The sequence below is a fragment of the Corylus avellana genome, chromosome ca8, assembly GCF_901000735.1.
Source record: "Corylus avellana chromosome ca8, CavTom2PMs-1.0".
Taxonomy (NCBI): Eukaryota; Viridiplantae; Streptophyta; class Magnoliopsida; order Fagales; family Betulaceae; genus Corylus; species Corylus avellana.
The window spans coordinates 9642117-9665767 of record NC_081548.1 but is presented as its reverse complement, the minus strand read 5'-3'; the positions used below and the strand labels follow the sequence as shown (position 1 = coordinate 9665767).

Sequence of the window (23651 nt, the reverse complement as noted above, 5' to 3'; positions counted from 1 at the left end):
CAAATATCTACCTAAATTAATAGGCAAATAATTGTATGTTTTACTCACAAGTGCACAAGGTCAACATAGTAGTATATGGTGTAAGTACAGGATCATTCCCACGAGGATTGCTAAATTTTGCTTAAAATAAATTCCATAAGTAAAACAAAACAAAGATTAATTTTGAGTTGATAATAATAAAAGGTAGGGCTTTGATATGCACCACTAATTATATTTAGATATTATAACAATATGCCAATGCTTTGATCATGTTATGTATACTTAATGTTTGTCAACCTAAGGGTTTAGGTGTCTATTCCTTAAGCTATTGATTTCCCTAAGCAACGAATTAGGCATGGGTGTGTACTAAGTTGTTCTTTAAGAAAGCATGAATTTGTGAAAATCGACAAACACATGAGGCCTAGGGTATGGATATTTACTCTCGGTTCCCCATGTTGATTAACCTAAGAACCCAGCGTGGATTTCTTTTGTTACTTTTATTAAACCCAGGACTCGGTCATCCAAATTGATTTAACTAACTAGTCCATACCACATGCATATGTTGATCAGGCAAACACATATGAGGAATTCATGAAAACTAGAATTAATCAAGTTATATATCACAACATGATCATCACAAAGGCGCCAATATTGAATATTAAATAAACATAATTAGGGCTTCAATCTAACCCTACTAACAAAATTAATTACACATGAGTTTGATGTTAAACATCTTCCTAAAATAAAATAGAAAGGAAAAGAATAAACCCGAAACTTGAACTGGAAGATCTCCAATTCTTCTCCTTGAAAATTTTCTGTCTATTCTAAAGGTTTAAGGGTCTATTTATAAGCTTTAGGAATACTATAGAAACCCTAAAAAACGTAGGGTTTGAGCCCTAGTTCGCACAAAGCTTCAAAACCCTAAACTTAACAATTTCCATCACAAGGCTGGCGGCTAGCTTGCTCCTCACGCACGGGTGCGCTCGATCGCAGCCCGTGTGCGATCGATCGTAGGACTGCGATCGATCCTCCGTGCTGGGTGCTCGATCGCAGGTGCGATCAAGACTGTTGCTTGTATGCACGAGCACACGCCTGGCGCTCGTCTTGGTCTTTGCTTGTAATGCACTCGATCGCAGCTCCCCTGTGGTCGATTGCACTACCAGAACCTCCAATTTTCTCCAAAATAACTCTTTAAGCCCAAAACTTCTGTAATTGCTTCCTTTTCTTTCAAAAGCATACAAAAACAGTGAAAGCACATAAAAGAGCTAAAATGGCAGAATTTAACCAAAACTAAAGGATTAACAAATGTAAGTTAAGGGCTAAAATATGAATATTTTGGCTTTTAACACTGGCCTCGTTGAGTAATTAATTATTTGAGAACAAAAGAACATGCAAAATCAAAACCACATTTAGAAATGCTAGGTTTCCTCTTCAACCAAACATAGAACTAACATAGAAAAAGCCAACAAACCTAAAAGTGTCCAAACTAACAAAGAAAGTCCACCAAATTTACAGAAATTATTGATGCATGTAAAGCAAATGATCCAATCATTGGGTTTTTTCACAGATGATCAAACAGAATAATTTCTCTTTAGGGTGTAAATCCAATGGACGACTATGAGAAAATAGATGGGATACAGTTAAAGGAAGAGTACGTAAAACTAATCCCATTGTACTTTATTTGTAGAGTCCAACACAACTCTTAGTCAGAAGTTGTGTTGGTTCTCTTTTCAGATAACCTCTACGAAAGTTACTATCTTTCATGTGGACAATTGGGTGTGGGGATGACCACACTCCTTTTGGTGTGATTACCACCACATCATCATCTCTCACTTAATCACACTATAATATGTGGTAATAAACTCTAGTTGCACATGATTCCCTTGGTACAAAAAAAAAAAAAAAAAATCACATCAACTCTTATCTGTGAGATCTACAGATTAGCGTCAAATCATGATACGCTTGATGTGTGCACTTTTGTTTTCATTTTATTTGATTGCACCCTTTACCATATGTGTCTTATTGGCACCATAATAAGAGTGACTTCATTTTGCTATGTTTTCAAACAAATGGCATCAATTATCCGTAGTTGGGAACATAGTCCACACCCATTCCACAATTGACAACTTCAGCAGTACACAAAACCATGTATCAACCTCCAGCGTTGAACTTTTGATCAAGTACTCCCTCAAAAAGCTATTATTCATAAGGTCTTTCTTGATACACATCATCAACGTTCTTTTACACTTAACAGAGCATATATATTAAACCAAACTCATCATAATGCCTTTTAGTGGACTTTGCATTAATGTGAGTTGTAATATTTGTAGCTCATTAGTTTCATATGCCTTTAACAGGCTATATATTTCCTATTAGTCAAAAGTGCATATGATTCATCCATGCTATGATGCCCCAAATTACTAAAGAATGATTTATTTAAAAATGACCATTCATTTGAACCTATAAAACCTTTTTATAACTTTCAAAGAAGTTTCTTATCCCTAATCTAACACTCATTTGAAAAATAGTCCTAAAAAAACCCAACCATAACTCTCTGGCCAAATGTTCAGTAGGGGGCCACCGAACATTTTGACCATGTCCTTAGTGCAAACGTTCAGTAGGGGACCACACCGAATGTTCATTTACCAAAGTTTGACCTACTCTGTACTAACCAAACCTTCCACCTACAACCCTAGAATCATTGTGTAATAGTACACCAAACATTTGCCCAATAATACCAAACGTTTGGTGACAGTCTGAAAAGCATTTTTAACCTCTTTTTCACCCTTGCAAAAGGTAGCATGCCTCTATACCCTATAAATATCTCCCCTTCATCCCTAAGCCTCCCCTTACATTAGAAATACCAACCCTAGAGTGAGAGGGGATTTTCTTGAGAGAGAAGGAGAAGGCTTTGGGGAAGTTTGTCATCTTCAAGGTAAACTATTGTCCATTCACCCATCATTCATGTTTGAAAGAACAACTAGGATTGTGTTCTACCCCCAAATCAAACGCATAAGTGATTTATATAACCAAAACAATCGCTTAAGTAGTTTATATAAAGAAAATAAATAGTTATGCTTAAGAATAAACCAACACAACAATAAAGAATATTTACGCAACCACAACACAAGATTTGTTGACGAAGTGGAAAAAACCACTTTGGGGCAGCGAAACCCGAAAAATCATTAAATGAAAATTTAGAGTTATAGACCAAATGATATTCACTCCCTGTAAGACCTCTAGACTTAGTAAGAACAACAAGCATCCTAGCTTGTCTCTATCATGACCATCTTCATGCAGTGCATCTCCTTACCAACCCTTCGGTAGACTTCTTTGCGGTTGAGTGATGTGTATGGTGTGGTTTGAAATCAGCACAAAAACCCCAAGTAAGCGAGAATGCACAAAGCCTTTTAGGCAGCCTTACTTGGTACAAAGAACGGTGAATGGTATCATTTCCATGAGTGATAGTAGCAACCATTTCTTCACTAGGAACCTCCAAATTCAAAAGAGCATAAATGGAAAATTGAGAGGTTCAAAGAGTTATGAAAATAAGACAGGTATTATAGATCTGGAATTTTACTTCTTTCTGTCTTAACGGGGATTATCTTCCGTTAGGACGGGAACGCCAAAATAAGATATTTTGAGCCATCCTCGTCATAACGGGAGTTAATCCTTGTTAAGACACAAAGAATAAAATTGTAGATCTAAATACCTGTCATGAGCCTGTCCTAACGAGACTTCTGACGAGAAAACAGTAGCTTCAGCTCTGATCCCGTTACATCCCTGTCCTAACGCAACTCTTGACGAGGAAACAGTAACTCCCCATTACACACTACAAGAAATTTGGTCATTAGCAACCAAATTATTAGTGGCGACCCAAATGTTGCTGCTAATGAGCGGGTCATTAGCGGCAACTTTTAAAGGTTGCCACTAATGAGCTCTCATTAGCGGCAACAACCAAGTCGCCGCTATTAGCGGATGCTGAATACTAAAATAATTGATATTTAGCAGCAACACCAACAGCAGCAACCATTATTGCCGCTATTTACTACTCATCAACGGCGACATCCGATGGTCGCCGCTGTTAGGCACTCAATAGCGACGACACACGTTGCCGCTATTTTAACACAATTAGCGGCAACAACATATTGCCACTATTATGAGCGTAACAGCGGCGACTTTCAATAGTTGCCGCTATTAATGGGTGAATAGCAATGACATTTAAAGTTGCCGCTAATGGTCCTATAAAAAAACAAATAAAAAAATGGGCCTTATTAGCGGCAACATAAAGTTGCCACTATTAAGTGCATAATAGCGGCGACTTTAATAAGTTGCCGATAATGAAGAGTCAATAGCGGCAACTTTTAAAGTCGCCGCTAATCGACTTGACGAAAAAACAAATAAATAATAGGCCTTATTAGCGACAACATAAAGTTGCTGCTATTAAGTTGCCGAACAATTAAGTGCTTAACAATGGCAACTTCAAAAGGTTGCCGCTATTGAGGGGTCAATAGCGGCAACTTTTAAAGTTGCTGCTACTGACCCTGACAGAAAATAAATAAAAAAATAGGCCTTATTAGCAGCGACATAAAGTTGCCGCTATTAAGTTCCTAACAGCGGCAACCTTAAGGCAACCTTTAAGGTTGCCGCTAGTGGTCCTGACGAAAAAAAAAAAAAACAAATAAAAAATAGGCCTTATAAGTGCCTAACAATGGCAACTTTTGAAGTTGCCGCTATTAAGGGGTTAATAGCGGCAACTTTAAAAGTTGCCGCTAATGGTCTTGACAAAAAATAAATAAATAAATAGGCCTTATGCTATTAAGTGAATAACAATGACGACTTTAAAAAGTTGCCGCTATTAAGTTGTCAATACCGGCCACTTTAAAAGTTGCTGCTAATGGAACTGACGAAAAAAAAAACAAATAAAAAATAGGCCTTATTAGCGGCAACATAAAGTTGCTGCTATTAAGTGCCTAACAACGGCAACTTTAAAAGGTTGCTGCTATTGAGGTGTTAATAGCGGCAACTTTAAAATTTGCCGCTACTGACCCTGACAAAAAATAAATAAAAAAATAGGCCTTATTAGCGGTGACATAAAGTTGCCGTTATTAAGTTCCTAACAGCGGCAACCTTAAATATTGCCGCTAATGGTCCTGACGGAAAAAAAAAAAAAAAAAACAAATAAAAAATAGGCCTTATTAGCGGCAATAGAAGTTGCCGCTATTAAGTGCCTAACAGCGGCAACTTTAAAAGTTGCCACTAATGGTCTTGACAAAAAATAAATAAAAAAATAGGCCTTATTAGCGGCGACATAAAGTTGCCGCTAGTAAGTGAATAACAGCGACGACTTTAAAAAGTTGCCGCTATTAAGTTGTCAATAGCGGCCACTTTAAAAGTTGCCGCTAATGGTCGTGACGAAAAAAACAAATAAAAAATAGGCATTATTAGCGGCGACATAAGGTTGCCGTTATTAAGTGAATAACAGCGGCGACTTTAAAAAGGTTCCGCTATTGATCCCTCAATAGCGGCAACCTTTTTAAGTTGCCACTAATGGTCCTGACGAGAAAACAAATAAAAAATAGGCCTTATTAATGGCGACATAAAGTTGCTACTATTGGTTAACCGATTAACCATAATGGTTCTGAAGAACAAAAAAAAAAAAAAAAATAGGCCTTAGTGTATTAGTCTGATCGATCATGATAAGATCAATTGATCAATCATTAGTCCGATTGATCGTGATAATCTCAATTGATCTATCCAAGTGCATTAGTGTGATTGATCGTGATACAATCAAATGATCGATCCAATTTAACACAATTGAATGTTCGATCGAACATTCGAGTACTCTTAGTATATTAGTCTAATTGATCATGACAAGATTAACCAATCGACCCAAGTGCAATATTAGTGTGATTGATCGTGATACAATCAAATGATCGATCTAATTTGACAAAATTGATTGTTTGATCAAACATCTGATTACTCTTAGTGTATTTGTCTGATCGATCATGATAAGATCAACCGATCAATCATTAGTCCGATTGATCGTGATAATCTCAATCGATCGATCCAAGTGCAATATTAGTGTGATTGATCGTGATACAATCAAATGATTGATCCAATTTGACAAAATTGATTGTTTAATCGAACATTTGATTGCTCTTAGTGTATTCGTCTGATCGATCATGATAAGATCAACCGATTGATCGTGATAATCAAAATCGATCGATCCAAGTGCAATATTAGTGTGATTGATCGTGATGCAATCAAATGATCGATCCAATTTGACACTATTTAATTATGATACATCATATCATAATTACTTTTTCAATCATGACCATCAAAACATTGCTTTTAATTTATTATATTTTGATTCTTAATTTCTTTATATATGAAGTGACCTTAATTTATATATATAAGATGTTTTCAAATGTATATATATTTCATTTATTCCTACGGTTAATTAATTAACAATTAAATAGATTGTTTTAATTTGTCAATATTCATTAAAAAAAAAAATCAATTTTCTTCATTATAGGAAAAAGGGACTCTAATTAATCTCTCACAAATACAAGAGAAGACTAAACCAAACTTTTCAAGTTAAGGTGAATCTAGAAGAAAATTAGGAAGACCCCGCCATAGATTACAATCTTTTCATGATATATATTTTTGTGTATATGAACATCCGATCGATCCTAGTGAATTAGTTTGATTGATCGTTATTTTTATTTTAATTATTGGTGAATTTCTTTTTATATTAATTATTGGTGTATTTTTTATTTTTATTTTAAAATTTTAAGCTATTAATAAATTATAAAAAAATAACTTGTGAATTATATTTTTCCTTAAAAATGACTTTTATACCCTTATAAATGTTATAGAATTTCAAATTTTTTATTTTTAAAAAATTAAAGTAATTAGCTGTTGTCGCCGCTGATGTGAGTGCGAAAAATAGAGCACCAACTAATGGCGCGGTTCTGAAATTTTCGGGCAAAAATTTCATACATCATGTCTTTTTTTCCCTCAAAACACCAAAATCCCTAACACTCCCTCTCACTCGATCACCTCCCTCATCACACTCACTCTCAATCTCACTGTCACTCTTGATCTCTCTCCCTCAAAAACACCCCCCTCTCACTCGATCTCTCTCTTGCTTCTCTGCTGTCTTCAACGGAGTGAGTTTTCTTGATTTTTGATTGGGCGATTTTTAACACTGAACCTTTCTCCACTGACTTCAATTTAAAATCAATCCCAGTCTCTCTAGGACTCTCCACCGACTTCAATCTCTATATAAGTGATCAACCAAGTTTTCCCCACTCTCCACTGTCTCTTGATCTCAGGTTAGTTTCTTTGAGTGATTTTGATTACTGAGAAATATATATATATTCACTTTGAATATATTTTCAGAGATGGGTTTTATATATTAAATTTGTATTCACTTTGAATTGTATTCGCTTATCTGATTGTCTAAATTCAAATCACATATTCTTTAATCACGTGTTCTTACTCTGTTTTTCTAATGATTTTTATGTTCGACGGTACTCTTGTTTAAATGTTCTTTCGTTTTCTTTGAGCTTTGTTGATCATTTCTCATAGCATTCAAGAATCTTACACTAGTTTTAGGCATTTATACAATTGAAGGTAAAAACCAACGTTTCATGCCTACTTATAGGAACTGATCATAAATATACAACACTGCTCCTAAGATGATTAAGGGAGTCAGTAATTCAATCAACAGAACTTTGTGTTCTGTCGCTACAAATCCACAGGATATACAAAAAAAAAAAAAAAAATGTTGAATGTTTCTCAGTATCTATTTGTTTTTCCAATATAATTGAAAATCAATCCCAATATAATACTTGTCAAAGTTATTGATTATGGTTTATTGCTTATGACATGACGAGGTAGTTGTTTTTCTCAAATGAAGCTGCTTGCTTCCCATACATATATGATTTTTGGTTGTCGGTGATGGATTGTTTCTCCATGTACTGGGCAAACAAGTAAAGATTATTATTTGACTTTCAATTGCTTGGTCATAGTAAAATGTTAACTGTGGAAAGAAAGAAGTGAATCGTGCCTAACGAGTTGTTCTGCTTCACTAGTGAGAACATGTGGGTGACGAATTGATGATATGAAAGAGTTTGAATTATAATTGAAGTAAAATAGTTACAATGCTCTCATTGATTGTAAATTTATAGTATCTTATACTTTCTGCTCTTTATGGCAAGCCAAAATGTTGGGTAAACATCTGTTATTGGTTGTGGTCTTAGTTTGGCTTCATTTGGAATAGAAGCAGAGTGCATCACTTCATTTGGATTAGTATGGTTATTGGTTTAGTTGTTAGTTAAATTCATATCCTAGTGTGGGTGACTTTTCTCAATAGTTGATACGTGAGGCATTAGGTCACTCTTGTAGGCCCATCTATAAGATATTTTGAATAGAATGTATCATCATTTTTGCATGAGGTTTCTTATTTCTACCAATTGTTAGGATTGTCAGAACAGCTTGCAGAATCATCATGATATATTATGAGAGTTTTGTTATTCTAATGTATGTTTACAGGCAAATCTGCAGAAGTTGATAGCATTAGAAAAGAAACCTGGGCTCCCTAATGTTTTTGTTAGATGTATCTGTACTTTGCTTGATGCAGTTCCACACTTCAACTTCCGGGAGAGATTGTTAGGTGTTGTTTTCAGAAACTTAGGTTCCTCAGATGATGTCGTAAGGTTTTGATCTATTTTTAGCTTTTGCTTGTTACTTTATCAAATTCTTATTTAGTAATCACATGAAGTGCTGTTATGGGTTACCATAGAAATCAAAATTTGAAAAAGCAGTGTATTTACTAATTGGAGAATTCAACTTCATTCTAAAGTGAAGTAATGTATATAGGACAAAGGGAAAGTCACTTTCAATGTCAATTTAGTTGTTTCTCATTCTCAATTTGAACTTGCTAATGGATTTGTCTACTACTTGGACAAGAAACACTGCTGTGCAACAATTAAGTCTCTTTTTACCAATGAAGGAAAACATGGTGGTGAAGCTACTATGGAGGCTGTAAGGCTGATTGTAGATCACGTGAAAGATAATAATTGCCAGTTGCATCCTGATTTTGTTGAGGTACAAGTTTTTTTTTTTTTTTTAGTTTTAAATTGATTTGTAATTGATGCTTGTGCTTGAGTCAATCCTTTGTTTAGCTGATTTGAATTGGTTTTGCATTCACTAGAAGTGAATTACTTGGGAAAGAAACTTTGGTTCATGCTCCGAATCGAGCTTTCTTTCTAGCTGTTGTATAGATAGATTATAGCTACAAAGAGGTTTCCCTACTTATACAATCCAAAGCTATACAAAATAGACTTATAACTGTTCATACCTTTGGCTGTTTTTCACTTGGAACCCATGATCAGCTATTAAGAAAGCTTATTCTTGGGTTATAGAGTAGCTTATTCTTTTAAAGTCTTGGGTTGTATAGCTTCATTGAGATTTTTCTGATCTTTGCTGTTTATACTTTTATGCATTCATCACTGTTGATCTTTTGGTTTCTTATTGATCCTGTGTATTGACTGAGCTGACGACCAGACACACCTAGCATGTGTGGAAAGTGAGTTGGTTGCATACCAAATTAAGTTTTCTGCTTGGAAAAAGTTTTTATATTCGCACTCCAATTTAATAGATGTAATTTGGAATAAATGCTACATCCTTCGAATAATGACTAATGACATGTATTCATTAGTTATTATTTTACATAATTTCGTAAACTGAAGTCAAGTTCTCTTCCATCTACCCAATGTAAATGCAAATAAGCTATCTTAAAATGTTAGGTATCTTTTAAATAAATTTTTCAGGATGCTAAGAATTATCTTGGATTTTGGTTTGTGGTTGGTTTTTCATGATCCGGCAAAGATTTATGCAAAGTTATCCAAGCCAAGGAAAGATGCGAGCACAAGAAATTTATGTCTTTCTTATCGCTTGGTTTCTCTTTCTAGTAGTGTCTTTCTTGATTTTTCTTTTAAGTTATTTTAGTTCTTTCTTTCTTTTTTCCTTTTTTTTTTTAGTTATTTCTTTTGAAAGAGAAATATGAGCAGTACATTACTATATTTTTGATGCATGATTGTAAAAAGCTTGGTCTGTCCTAGGGGAGCTTGTAAACAGCTTACAATGGTTTCTGTCTCTAAAATATTTTCTCCATTGAAATCCCTTAAATATACCAAATTTGCTCAAAATTTTTGACTCATAGTACTGGATGCAAATATGCCAGGCAGTTTTTGAACCAATTATGTTCTAAAATTTTAATATTTCATACTAGGAAAACCCAGTCCTTTATATTCATCAGTCTAAAGCTTATATAGTAGTTGTCAATGTAAAAGTTGTGCTATGATGTGCAAAAGGACTTGCCAATGTTCTTTGGACAAAATGCTAGCTCCTTCCATAAAACAAGGGGTTGGGGTATCATAGGTTCAATCCCATATAAGTGTATGAGTGCCTACCTATTGAAGAAAAAAATATTGATGTACAGAAAGTGTTGGACAAAGTAACTCCTAACAGGTTGATGCGTCTTGTGGAACAAATTTGTGTGTGTGGTGACACTGGGTTTAGATGGTCAAGTTGAAAATCCCTGATACATACATTCATAAGAATCATAACATGTGCCAGGTTCCAATTGAACTTCTTAAAGTGATATGGTTGTGGAAGTTATCTGATTATTAAGGTAGTAGGATTAAGATGATTGGAAGAAAATGAAAGAACCTGAACCAAACTAGGGGCATTACTGTAATTACGATTGTGAATGTCTACAAAGACGAAAATATTCTTATTCCATATAATCATTCGCACCATATCTTGCAATGGAAGAAAATCTTTGTGATTCTTTGACAACTTATTAAAAATATATGTTAATTGGAAGTCAAGATAAAGATATATAAGATATGTAAGAATTGTTAATATAGTATTTCTCTTATTTGTTTGGGTATATGGAAGATCAGAGATATGGATTTTTTTTTTTCTTTTTTATTCACATCTACAATTTGGGTGGGTGAGAATTCTCAGTATGAGTGATATCCTTGACGGTGGGAACTCTCAAGATCAGAATTAAAAGAATATAAGCTTTTAATTCTGGTTTTTGCAAGTGCATCCCCCACTCTCATTCTCTCTCTTTCTTCCATTTCTTACATTAAGGGTCGTAATGTTGCAAATTCTACCTGTCGTGATGTGTGGACTGAATACCATGACATGGGAATTGAGGGTGTCAGAGCTGTTGCAGAACATAAAGTTTACACTGCTGGTTCAGTTTTTGAGAAAAAGAAAGTCAAGAATAGCTAATCTCTTATATATATATATACATGAAAGTATATAATATGCACATCTATAAGAAATATTGTTCTCTTCTGCTGGTGGGGTCATAATTATCATTTTCTTTTAGGAATAAATGGGCATAACAGTTTTAGGGTGAAGATTTTTGTGACTCTTCTTTCAAATATGGTTGCTAGCCTCTTTTCACTATTGAGTTTAAAGGGGTACAAAAATTGGGCCACTTAGCTCTCTTATATAGTCATAACTCGATTCTTCGCTTCTCTTATAAGGCATGGTAGTGGCCGTTTAACTTCGCTAAGTCATTCTTGATACCATGGATTCTGCCTAATAGATCAATTTTGGCCTTTTAAGTGTCTAAGTTTGTTTGTGTTCGGACTCATTGGGTAACAGACTTTTGTAATACTGGTGTTGAAAGCATATGGGGCTTTGCTAACATGTCAAAATTGTTAGCAAAGCATAATTTGACTGGTCCAGCTTTCATGCTTTATTCTGTCCTCGTTTAGGTTCAACAATGGTGAATTTCTTTTCCTTACTTCTGAATAATATGCAGCAATTTCAAATGAGGTAAATTTTTTCTTGGTTGGGAGGCATCCTTGACCCTTTTCTACCTCGCCAATTGTATTGTGTGAAATTCAGTGAATTGCTGACTATATATATGTCTTTTAATATAACTAATACTTATCACTGAACAAATATTTCAAATAAAGTAAATAGCATGTTAAATTGTGTAGAATTAATCTAAAAATTTGTAGGATACTGAGTGATGTTTGTTTAAAGTAGCTGTGACACTGCAATTTCTATAAAAAAAAAAAAAAAGAGTTATATTTCTTGCAATACCCATTCTTATTTCTAGATAATCAATTAATCATCATTGTATATCAAACGCTCCCTTAGAAAAAAAAAAAAAAAAATACCTTCAACCAAGAATTGAAGGTTGTCTGGGGTGGCAATTTGCAGAATTAGTGTCTTTCCTTTTTTTAAATGTCTTGTTGCAATGAGTTTGAATTCTGAAAATTAATTATATTAATCCTATTCCCACCACAAAATTGGGTGGATTTTGAATGGCATGATGGCCTTTTGCTGCAAAGCTATGACTTCTTAGAGGAGCCACTGCTTTATTAATTTTTCTTCAAAGAAGACATATTTCTATTATAGTTTCATGTAGAAAAGTTTGTTGGTGATTCCAAATTTCTTGTGCACCAAACAAAAAGCAGATTCCCGATAAGATCCTTGTCTTTAACTTACTCAAATATGATTGAATTTGAGTGGTATATACAGTATTTAGCCGGATGTCATTTTCGTAAAAGGTTAATCAGTTGGCAAAATCTTGGTTTGTTTCTTAGCTTACCCTTAACCGAAGTTTAAAAACTTTCGGTTAAGGATATCCAACTTTAAATTACCCAACTCTATTAAATGTTTTTGTGGCGTAGCATCTTGATCACATAAGATTGTGGTATCAAGTCTTATTAAATGTTTCTACTTCTAAAGCATAAAACAGTTGAACAAACATACCAAATTTTCGTGAACTTATTCAAAAATTGAGAAGTAAAATATAATTTTTTACTCCTATTCTAAAAAAATGTTGTGGCTGGTGTGCTGTCGCAGGCACCCAAAAATAAAACCTATACTTCTAAAAATACATGTAGTAGTGCGAGTAAGGGTCGATCCCACAGAGAGTATTTAGCCTAATTTTATGCTACGTGAACAAGGATGGGGGATTTTAGTATAACGAAAACAATTTTAAGGAGAACAACTAAGGAACAATTCAAATTAAAATATTGAAATCAATCAAAAGAACAAACATTGGTCTAAGTCAACATCCACCATCGGAATTTTATGACTGATCATCGATGCAAATATATATCAATTCATACTTTGAATATTCACCGTTGGAATTATTTTCCTATCTCTCCTTAGTCGCAATTAATTAGAAAACAAATGATTTAATTAACCTTAACTACTAAACAACCCAGGACAAGCGCTAAGGGTTTAATCTAGTAGCAGCTTTAAGAATTAGAGAGATCGATGAAGCTAAACAACACAAGCACAAGCGGTTGCATTTAATTTCGTCAAACGTTCTTCCTAAGATCTAATAATTTCTGACGCAGCAAATCATTAAATCTTAGTTGCTTCACAAATTGGAGGGATCAAACAATTACGGATTTGATGTCTAACCTAGCAGTAGATTGCAACGAATAATAAACTAGTAGGCCTCCTAGTAATTAAACGTGACAATCATAAAAATAGGCACAGAAGAACATCCAATACTCAAAGCATAAATTGTACAATAAAAACAAATTAGATCTCACAGTTTTATTGATTCCGAGGCTTCCGTTTCCTTCGACCAATTATGAAAGTTTAGCCGCGCAAGGCCATGATTAAAACTCAAAGGAGAAGTTAGAGAAGAGGGGAGAAGATGCTCTTCTAGTCTGATGATTCCCCTCTTTATACACGTTTATGCCCTATACTAGAAGCTTCCAAAATCTCCTAAAAAAATATTCTAAATATTATCCTAAAATAACAATGTCCAAATTTGACTAATTAAGGAAAATATTAAAAATAAAATAAAGTACTAATATAACTAGGAAGGTGGTATTTGCAGCTGGAATTTTCGTGCACCAGATCAAAACATCCGCAAATAAACTGCATCAGATCCACATATTAGATTTGCATGCTAAGGAACATTCCAGAACGTCAACAGTGTAGATGCCGCAACTTCAAGCCCGATTTCTACCTTGATGTGGTCAGTATCTCTCAAAACTCAAAACATAAAAGTTGTAGAACTTTTTCTTGGTGTTCCATAAAATCTTGAATCATCTTAATCGGAGCTTGGATGAGAGAGTTAGGCCTAGATTACGAAGCGATGTCGAAACTGTCCAAAACCGCCCAATTAGCTTTCTTTTGCATTTAATGCCGCCATTTGCATCCTAAATCAAAATAAAAGAATAATGAGTACATTTAGGCACCAAATAAGTATAAAAGACTAAACATTAAGGGAGAAAAGTTTAACATTTTGCATTCTCATCAGTGGCCAACACACGTAACATTTAGGTTGTTTATAATGTGGCCGAAACAACCACATGATATCAGATTGGAAGATTGCACAATTAGTCTAAGCTCACGAGCATACCTCATATAAAGTTTAAGTATTGAAGAATGCCTAAGAGTTCAAATCTTTTATTTCTCTTGATTATTTCTGTCTTGCTTAGAAACTTGTTGGTTTTGTAAGCAATGCATGGTATGTAGATCTGCTAGGAATTATTGTTTGAACTTCTGGAATTATGCTTATGTTTCTTGTTACATCCCTTTTAGTTCTTCAATGTATATAAGATCATAGACACTTGAGTTTACAAAAACTTGGTTCACTATTACTCCATTGTAGCATGATAGAATCATCTGCTTGTCTAAGTACAAAACATGGAGATGTACTACTTGCACATAATTGATTCACTATTACTCATGCTTTGCAATTTATGCAAGTTATTTATTTTTTAAATTCCATTATTTACAGAGGGAAATGCACAATTTTATGCTCCCTCTCTCTTTTCTTGTTCAAAAAAGCATATAACTCATCTTTTTACTGTACAAACATATCAATTTATCTTGAATCACATATGTTGCTAAATGGAATAATTCAAGTTCTGTAGAATATGTTGATACTATACTTTGAGTTTTGATTTATAGCAAGTTATGATTGATATTGTTATAATGCAATTATGGAGATAATGTGGGATTTATATCTTGTCCACCTGAATTATTACTACACTTTCTACTATGATACAAAGCTTGCTGTTGTGTTTGCAGATTCCTCATTTGAGAGCTGCTGAGTATAAGAGGTCTAGGTTATTGAGGAATAGGACGACTGCTAACCGGGCTTATGGTGGAGTTCTTTCTGGTGGTGCTGTAAGGAAAAGGTTTGTTTTTCATAGACACAAGAATTTACAGTTTATCCATCTCTCTTTCTCTTGTGTGTGCTTGGGTAAATGAGCATCTGTCCCAATTGTTTTGTAGGATTGTTCGAGCCTTTTTGGTGGAATAGTTCTATGATTCTGTGAAGAGAAAACACATAGAACTTGGGGTTTTGCAAAGAACGAAGACTCTATTGACAATCCTTGAAGCTCAAGTAAGGCTTCTAACTTGATGAATGCTTTAATTTTTATTAGCTGTGAAGTTCTGCAGTATGTTATATTGTCTATGCTTGATTAGCAACTTCACTCATAAAAAGATTTCTTTTACACCTAAATTATTGGCATTGCTTGGATGTACCTCTCCTCTACTCACGCATGTTACTCATGTCTTTTATATGATTAGACATATAATTGATCATAAAGTAAAAGCTTTTATATATGCAAAATGAGGATAAAGTTGCAGATATGTCATTAGAGCAGATATGTCAAAATGAGGATAAGGTAGCTATGTAAATAGTAGCCTCCTACCACTCCTTTTATGCACCACCTTTAAACTTTATTTGTAGCTATATTTACTACATATGAGACACATATGATATAAATGTGGTAGAAATCCTCATATGATTCAAGTGATCCCTATATAAACATGTTGAGAGATTAATCAGATGATACTTTGAGCATTAAACCAAAATTAAGTTACAAACTAAAATAATTTATCAAGTGTCCCTATTGTACAACTACCTCTTGGGAATAAAAAAACGACTAAAAAACTTAAAGAGAAGGAAAGACAATTAATAGGATCTCACTATTGAAAACCTAGCTAGCTCCTAAAGATGGCAAAAATGATTGAAAAGATTAAGGAGATCCAAGATATTGACATGAGAGGGTTTGACTAAGGGTGGAACTAAAATTTTTTGCGTGAAAAAATCAAAATTCAAAAGGAATTGTTTGTGAAGTTAAAAATTAGTTTAGGTCACTTCATAGAAAACAATTTTTTTTTTTTTAAAGGACTTCATAAGAAATTAATCCTAGTACTAGTACTAGTATTAATAAGTAAGACTTATTATTACTTTGCATATATATCTTGAATCTTGTACTTAAAAGCTTTCGTGAGTGACTTATAAATTTGAAAATTTGATAATTGTGACAGAAAATTAAAACTTCTCTAAACACGCCTGTGATTAAATGTAGATAAGGAGTAACTTGTGATAGTGAATAGAGATGGATAAGAGTTGGATGCAAGAACCTACTCGATGTTCCGTTCGATATCTAAAAGGTGTTGAAGAATTCCTTAGAATGGTGCGTCAATGTGTGGATGTAAATGGTATTATGAGGTGTCCATGTCGTGATTGTGCAAATCGATATTTTCGTCATATTGAATTGGTGGAGAGTCACTTGTATGAACATGAAATTGATCGCACATACAATCTATGGATATTTCATGGTGAAGAAGATCCGTATAGTATAAACGTGACTGCCAACTTACACACTGATACAAATGTGAGGATAGAGATCAAAAGAATTGTTAGGCGATGTTCAAATGGGACATTTTTTGAAGCCAACATAGGTGAGCCTCTACTACTCCAGGTTTGACAACTAACGGTCACGAATATAGAACCCCTTTTGGTCGATTATGGGAAGATGGCATGGGTGAACTTTATCCAGGCTGTAATAAATTTACAAAAGTAGCTTCCATTTTGAAGATGCTTCATATAAAGACAATTTGCAACATGAGTAACAAGGCATTCGATATGATAATTAAATTGTTAAAGGAGGCCTTTCCTGATAGAGAGACATTGCCACGCTCGTACTGAGAAGCAAAGCGATTTTACCGAGACTTGAGTTTTGGTTATGAGTCGATACATGCATGCAAGAATGATTGTGTGCTTTTTTGGAAGGAACATGCTGATAAAGTAAAATGCCCAACATGCAACACTTCAAGATGGAGTTGTGTTAAGGGTAGTGGCAAGAAAATTCCTCAAAAAGTCTTGCTGTATTTCCCAATAAAACCGAGGTTGCAACGATTGTTTACGTCAAAAGATATGGCCAAACATATAAGGTGGCACAAAGATGAACAAAAAGATGACGACAACACTCTAAGACACCCAGTCGATGGTCTTGCGTGGAAAGAGTTTAATAAAGAACATTAATGGTTTGCTTGTGATTCCCGCAACGTGCGACTTGGTTTGGCAAGTGATGGTTTCAACCCATTTAGTAATATGAGTACCACATATAACATATGGCCAGTAGTAATAATGCCGTACAATTTACCTCCATGGATGTGTATGAAGTATCCAAATATGATATTGTCATTAATTATCCCTGGTTGCACATCACCTGGAAACGACATTGATGTGTATTTGCAGCCTCTAGTTGATGATTTGCATGAATTATGGAATGGAGGTGTAACCACTTATGATTCTGCAACTAAAGAGACATTTCAGTTGTATGCAGCATTACTATGGACTATAAATGATTTTTCCGTGTATGGGAACTTGTCTGGGTATTCTACAATGGGAAAGCTGGCATGTCCGATATGTAACAAGGATACAATGTCTTATAGGTTGAAGTATGGGTCTAAAGAGTGTTACATGTGTCATCGCAGGTGGCTTCCTCGAGACCATGTGTGGTGCCAAGAAAGAGAATTGTTTGATGGTACAGAGGAGCATAGATTGGAACCTGAAGAAATGCCTAGAGATCAACTGTTGCAACAACTAATACATGTTGAAAATGTGCAGTTTAGGAAACATAGTGGGAACAAGAGAAAGCATCGTACAAGTGGTGTTGATCTAAATGAGTCGAATTGGAGGAAGAAAAGTATTTTCTTTAAGTTGCCTTACTGGTCAACATTGAAACTACGACACAATTTAGATGTCATGCATATTGAGAAGAACATATATGATAGTATCTTGGGTACTGATAAGTGCTAAAATATTCATATTTTCAGCCCTTAACTTGCATGTTTTAATCCTTTGATTTTAGTTAATTAGGCCATTTTAATTCCTTTTTGTGTTTTTCATACTTTTGTAGGCTTTTGGAAGAAAATGAAGTAAATCTAGATGATTTGGGCTCAAAGAGAGAAGATGGAGAAAATTGGAGCTCCCTGACACTGCGATCGATCACAGGGTACCTGTGATCGAGCGCAGTACCCGAGAGGATTAAACACAAATCAGGCTAGGAGAGATCGAGCGCATGCCAGAAGAGGATCGATCGCAGACCTGCGATCGAGCGCACACGAGTTGCGATTGATCGCACCCATGTGCAGGAGACACATCAAGTGGCAGCCAGAGTGTCCCTCTTTCCATATTAGGATTTTCCAACTCCCAATTGTAATAGGTCTCAAAACCATACGAAATCCCTAGATTTACTACTTTGCCAAGGACTTCTAAAACCTATAAATAAACCCTTAAGCCTCTAGAATAAGGAGGCTTTTGTAAGGAGAAGAATATGAGCTCTTCAAGTTCAAGTCTCGGGTTTATTCTTTTCCTTTCTTTTCTTTTATGAAGATGTTTAACATCAACTCTATGTGTAGCTAATTTATTTAGTAGGGCTAGATTGAAGCCCTAGTTATGTTCAATTAATATTTCAATATTCGCGCCTTTATGATGATCTTGTTGTGCTATTTAACTTGATTAATACCTGCTTGCATGAATTCCTCATATGTGTGTGCCTGATCAACATATGCATGTGGTATGGACTAGTTAGTTAGATCAATTTGGATGACCGAGTCCTGGGTTTAACATAAGTAACAAAAGAATCCACACCGCGATTCCTGGGTTAATCAACATGGGAAACCGGGAGTATACACCCATGCCCTAGGCCTCGTGTGTTTGTCGATTTCCATTGAACATATGCTTTTCTAAAGAACAACTTAGTATATACCATGCTAAATCCTTTAGGAAAGAAAAGAGTTAGAGTATATACCCATGCCTAACTCGTTGTTTAGGAAAATCTATAGCTTAATGAGTATATACCCATGCCCTTAGGTTGACAAACATTAGATATGCATAACATGATCAAAGCATTGGCATATTATTATATTAGCTGAATATAATTAGTGGTGGATATCAAAGCCCTACATTTTTATCATTACCAACTCAATCAATCTTTGTTTTACTTAAGGAATTTATTTTTAAACGAAAATTCAGCAATCCTCGCTGGAATGATCTTGTACTTGCACCATATTCTACTATGTTGATCTTGTGCACTTGCAGGTAAAACGTACAATTATTTACCTATTAATTTAGATAGATATTTTGCACATCAGGTACATTGATGAATATTCCTGGGAAGACAAAGGACACAACCAACGCACGAAGAGATTTACATGAGATGGGTAAACGTAAAGAATTGCACTTGCGAACAAACGGTGCCACCACCACGATGCCACTTGCGGCGTACGCTTTGACAAGAGATGAGAAGAACCGGTTATGTGAGTGGCTGAAATGTGTGAAATTTCCTAACGGGTATGCGTCTAACATTGGTTGATGTGTGAACAAGCAACCTGGCAGGATATTAGGAATGAAAAGCCACGATTGTCATGTCTTTTTACAGCGCTTACTTCATGTTGCAATCCGTGAAAAATTAATGCCTGAAATAGAAACAACATTGATTGAGATGGGTAATTTTTTTAAGCAGCTGTGTGCACGTACATTAAAAGTAGATATTTTGAAGCAAATGAAGGTTGACATTGTCGTCATTCTATGCAAGATGGAACAAATATTTCCACCAGCATTTTTTGATGTTATGGTCCATCTAGCGGTTCATTTACCTCGAGAGGCTGAGCTTGGGGGAGCAGTACAAAACTGTTGGATGTATCCAATGGAAAGGACGCTTGGTAAACATAAGAGGAGTGTGCGGAACAAAGTGCGACCGGAGGGTTCAATTGCTGAGGCTTATTTAGTTGATGAGTGTTTGACATTTTGCTCAACGTATCTTCGTGGGATTGAGACAAGATGGAACTGTGAAGAGCGAAATGTTGATGGCTGTTTGGAACAAACGGAACAAGGCCTTCATGTGTTCTCTCAGCGAGTTCGACCGTTGGGTGCGGTAAAATATGTGACACTTGATGAGAACATTTTTGCAAGAGCTCGATGGTATGTGCTTGGCAACTGTAATGAAACGGCTTCATACTTTCAGTAAGTGTATAATTGTGGATTCCTTACGTTATGTTCATTCATGACACTAGATGATTACTAACAACATACACTTTTATATGCAGTGAACACTATCAGATAATCGAAAGGGAAGGCGGCCATGATATTGAGAAGAAGCATGAGGCCACATTTGAGCGTTGGTTTCGAGATAATATATATAGTGGTGGGCGTAATGCATAAAATGTCCCAGAACAATTATATCATCTTTCACTTGGGCCTGATCGTCAAGTTAGATCCTATAAAGGTTGCATTGTGAATGGGGTTAGGTTCTACACAAAAGAATGTGCAGAAACTCGTACTGCCCAGAACAGTGGAGTTGTTGTTAAAGGTGGGTACAACACGTCAGACGATGAGTACTATGGTGAGTTGAAGAATATTTTTGAGTTATGTTACCCAAGCCGAAATTGGGTGTATCTATTTGAGTGCGATTGGTGGGACACTAGGATTAATACGCGGGGAATAAGAAAAGAACAAGGTTTTACAATTGTGAATACTTCTCGTAAATGGTATGAGTCCGACCCGTTCATATTAGCATGCCAAGATGCGCAAGTGTTTTACTTGAATGATCCTAAATTGGGTGGTAGTTGGAAAGTGGCGCAGGTGTTGACCAATAGAAACACATACTACAATCCAACAGTGGTAGGGGAAGATAGTGACAATGATGACCAAAGAACCAACAATGAGGTATAACTGGAAAATGAATGTGCTGGGGGGTAATATTGTCATTGTTGAAAACTCTACTATGTTACATAGAGATGATTCAACAATACCTATTGATGAATTATATGTGCAACTTGATGCAAGCATGTTCACTAACGATAACCCTTCGATTGAGGAGCATAATACTAACTCCGATAATGAAGAAGAGTTAAGTAGCAACTATGATACAGATTCTGAACACACAGAGAACTCTAAACATGAGCAGTCATCCTCAAGCAACAATGATACAGACTATGAGACAAAATGACCAAGTACGAATTGGATTAACATATTGTATGAAGCTTTGCTACTAATTTTTTATTTTTTGTTTTTCTTTATTTAAAAATTGCCCACTTATTTGCAATGAACTAAATTAAGTATATGAACAATTTTTTTCGTCCAAACCATTTAACATGTAATATTATGGTTATATGATTGCTCCGCATTTGTTTTGTGTTGTTTGCAGATCTATCATAGCAACTAGAAATGGTGATAGGCCAAAGCAAAGGTCATGGCCGAGTTCGAGACCAAGGTCGAGGCTTGTGCATGTCGAGGACGATATGGACATGCTATCAATGGTGCCCCCCGGCTCGGCGGTGGCCCATCCTTCCGAAGAGCCTTCTGATCACATACACTCATCAGGAGTTGCATCCACCAAAAGCTATAAGTGAATATACGGTCTTTTTCTTATTACTTTGTTGCATACACTTTGCAAACTACTTCGCTAGATACAACTAACTACGTTTCCATATTTTGATTAATAGCTAGCACGTCCGTTAGATGGCCAAGGGGTAAAAACAAGAATTTGAGGTTCAATGCTATGATAAATAAGGATGGTCTGCTTACTTTGGAATTCAATGATAAGTATCAGGTACCTGTGGGCGAAAATGCCGAGGTGTGGTCAAGGATAATTTCTAAGATTGTGTGGGATCATTGCGACCTCCATTATGATAGTTGGAGCAAGGTCCTGAATGTAATGGTGAAGAACTTGGGAGAACGTGTGAAGGTTTAAATCTCATTGTGTATGTGTATTATGTCGCTACAAATAATGTGACAAATGTTTGACCATTATTTTTGTAATTACTATGTCTAAGGGTAAGTTTGCTTTGGAAATGGTGCTAAAGAAGTACAAGGATTGCTTAAATTATCAATTACGTCTGACCTATAGGAGACATCGCTCCGATTTGCACTTAGATCACTACAAAATTTATTTTGAAAATGTGAACAGCGAGGATTTGGTAGCGGTGGCCAATGCTAAACTTGAGGCGAGGGCCAATGTTCCAGGAGGTATTTCTTCGGAACAATAGCCTGCTATATGTGATTCATTCGAAACCGTCTCGTAGAAGGTAAATGTATCTTATTCAAATAAATAGTCAATTATTATTTCTAAGATTTGTATTTAGCTATAAAAAATGAAATGAATATGTTTGGTTGAATTTGCAGAAAAAATCTGAGCGAAATAAGAAAAATAGAGCAGAGATGCAAACAAATCATAATGCTGGCACCTCGTCATTTGTCAATGCTATTCACAAAAAGGTAAGAATATATAGTATTAAGGTTTTATAGTAATGTTCTTCAATGTACCAACTAATTAGGTGAATTATGTGCAAGCAAAGATTACTAAGGCCATACCCAATCCCATAGAAATCTACATGGAAACGCATGTTAGAAAAAAGGATGGGAAATTTGTGAGTGAGTACGCTAAGAGTAAATATGTAAGTGAATGAAATGAGTACTCATGATGAATATGTCTAATGAATTTGCATGACTTATTTAGTTGAGGTTTTTATGGCTTGTGCAGAATGAAATGAAATGAAATCAATAGATTCCTTCAATTCCGACAACGTTAATATCAGCCAACAAGACATTGTCTTAAAGGTGCTAGGTGGACACCGCTCAGGACATGTTAGAGGACAGTGTTGTGGTGCCATACCTATCTGGTCAAATTCCTCATCAACATAAAACCATGATTAATGCTTGGCTAAACAGCTAGAAACTGAAAAAAAAATTAGCTGAATCATTAGAGAAATGTGAAAAGTTTGAGGAATCACAAGCTGCTATGCAGGAAGCACAAGCTGCTTTGAAGGCTGAAATGAACGAATCAAAAGCATCCCAAACTGCTTTGCAGGCAAAAATGGATAGGCTACTAAAACATCTCGGAGGGTAAGAGAATTTTGCCTATCACTTTTTTTTTTTTTTTAATTTTTTTAATTTCACACACACATATCAAGCAATTGTTAGAAAGATCATTGATTATGATATGAATTCTATTATTCCTAGGTTTGGAGGGAGCTCTTATGGATCTCAAGCAAGCGAAAGCAATGTCTGAGGGGGCTTTTGTTGTATTTTGTTTAAGACTTTGTTTTGATATTATAATGATTATAACAATTTTGGTTTGTATTAGAGGGTAAGAACTTCAAATAGTTTTCTGTTTAAGAACTTGGAGAGAGCTTTTGTTGTACTTTGTTAAGAAGTTGTCTTAATATTACAAAAATTATAACAAATTTGGTTTGTGTTAGAAGGTAACAACTTCAACTAGTTTTTTGTTTAAGAACTTTGAGTTAGTGAACCTCTCTTGACATGTTTATCAAGTTGAGTAAAC

At 35.2% G+C, this 23651-nt stretch overlaps 1 long non-coding RNA gene across 14 annotated transcripts; it reads left to right on the top strand.

The window, feature by feature from the left end:
- The first annotated feature begins 6945 nt into the window (after positions 1-6945).
- LOC132189262 (uncharacterized) lies at positions 6946-23603 on the top strand. 14 transcript variants are annotated; one of them, XR_009441021.1, is made up of 13 exons: positions 6946-7154; positions 7235-7319; positions 8542-8705; positions 9002-9096; positions 15091-15200; positions 15298-15409; positions 19462-20332; positions 20416-21321; positions 21516-21716; positions 21814-22395; positions 22493-22585; positions 22851-23212; positions 23330-23603. It is a non-coding gene; the product is annotated as an uncharacterized LOC132189262 (long non-coding RNA). The 14 variants fall into 14 exon arrangements; XR_009441025.1 differs by having other exon boundaries at positions 21516-21727; XR_009441022.1 differs by having other exon boundaries at positions 21516-22055; positions 22144-22395.
- Positions 23604-23651: the final 48 nt, after the last annotated feature.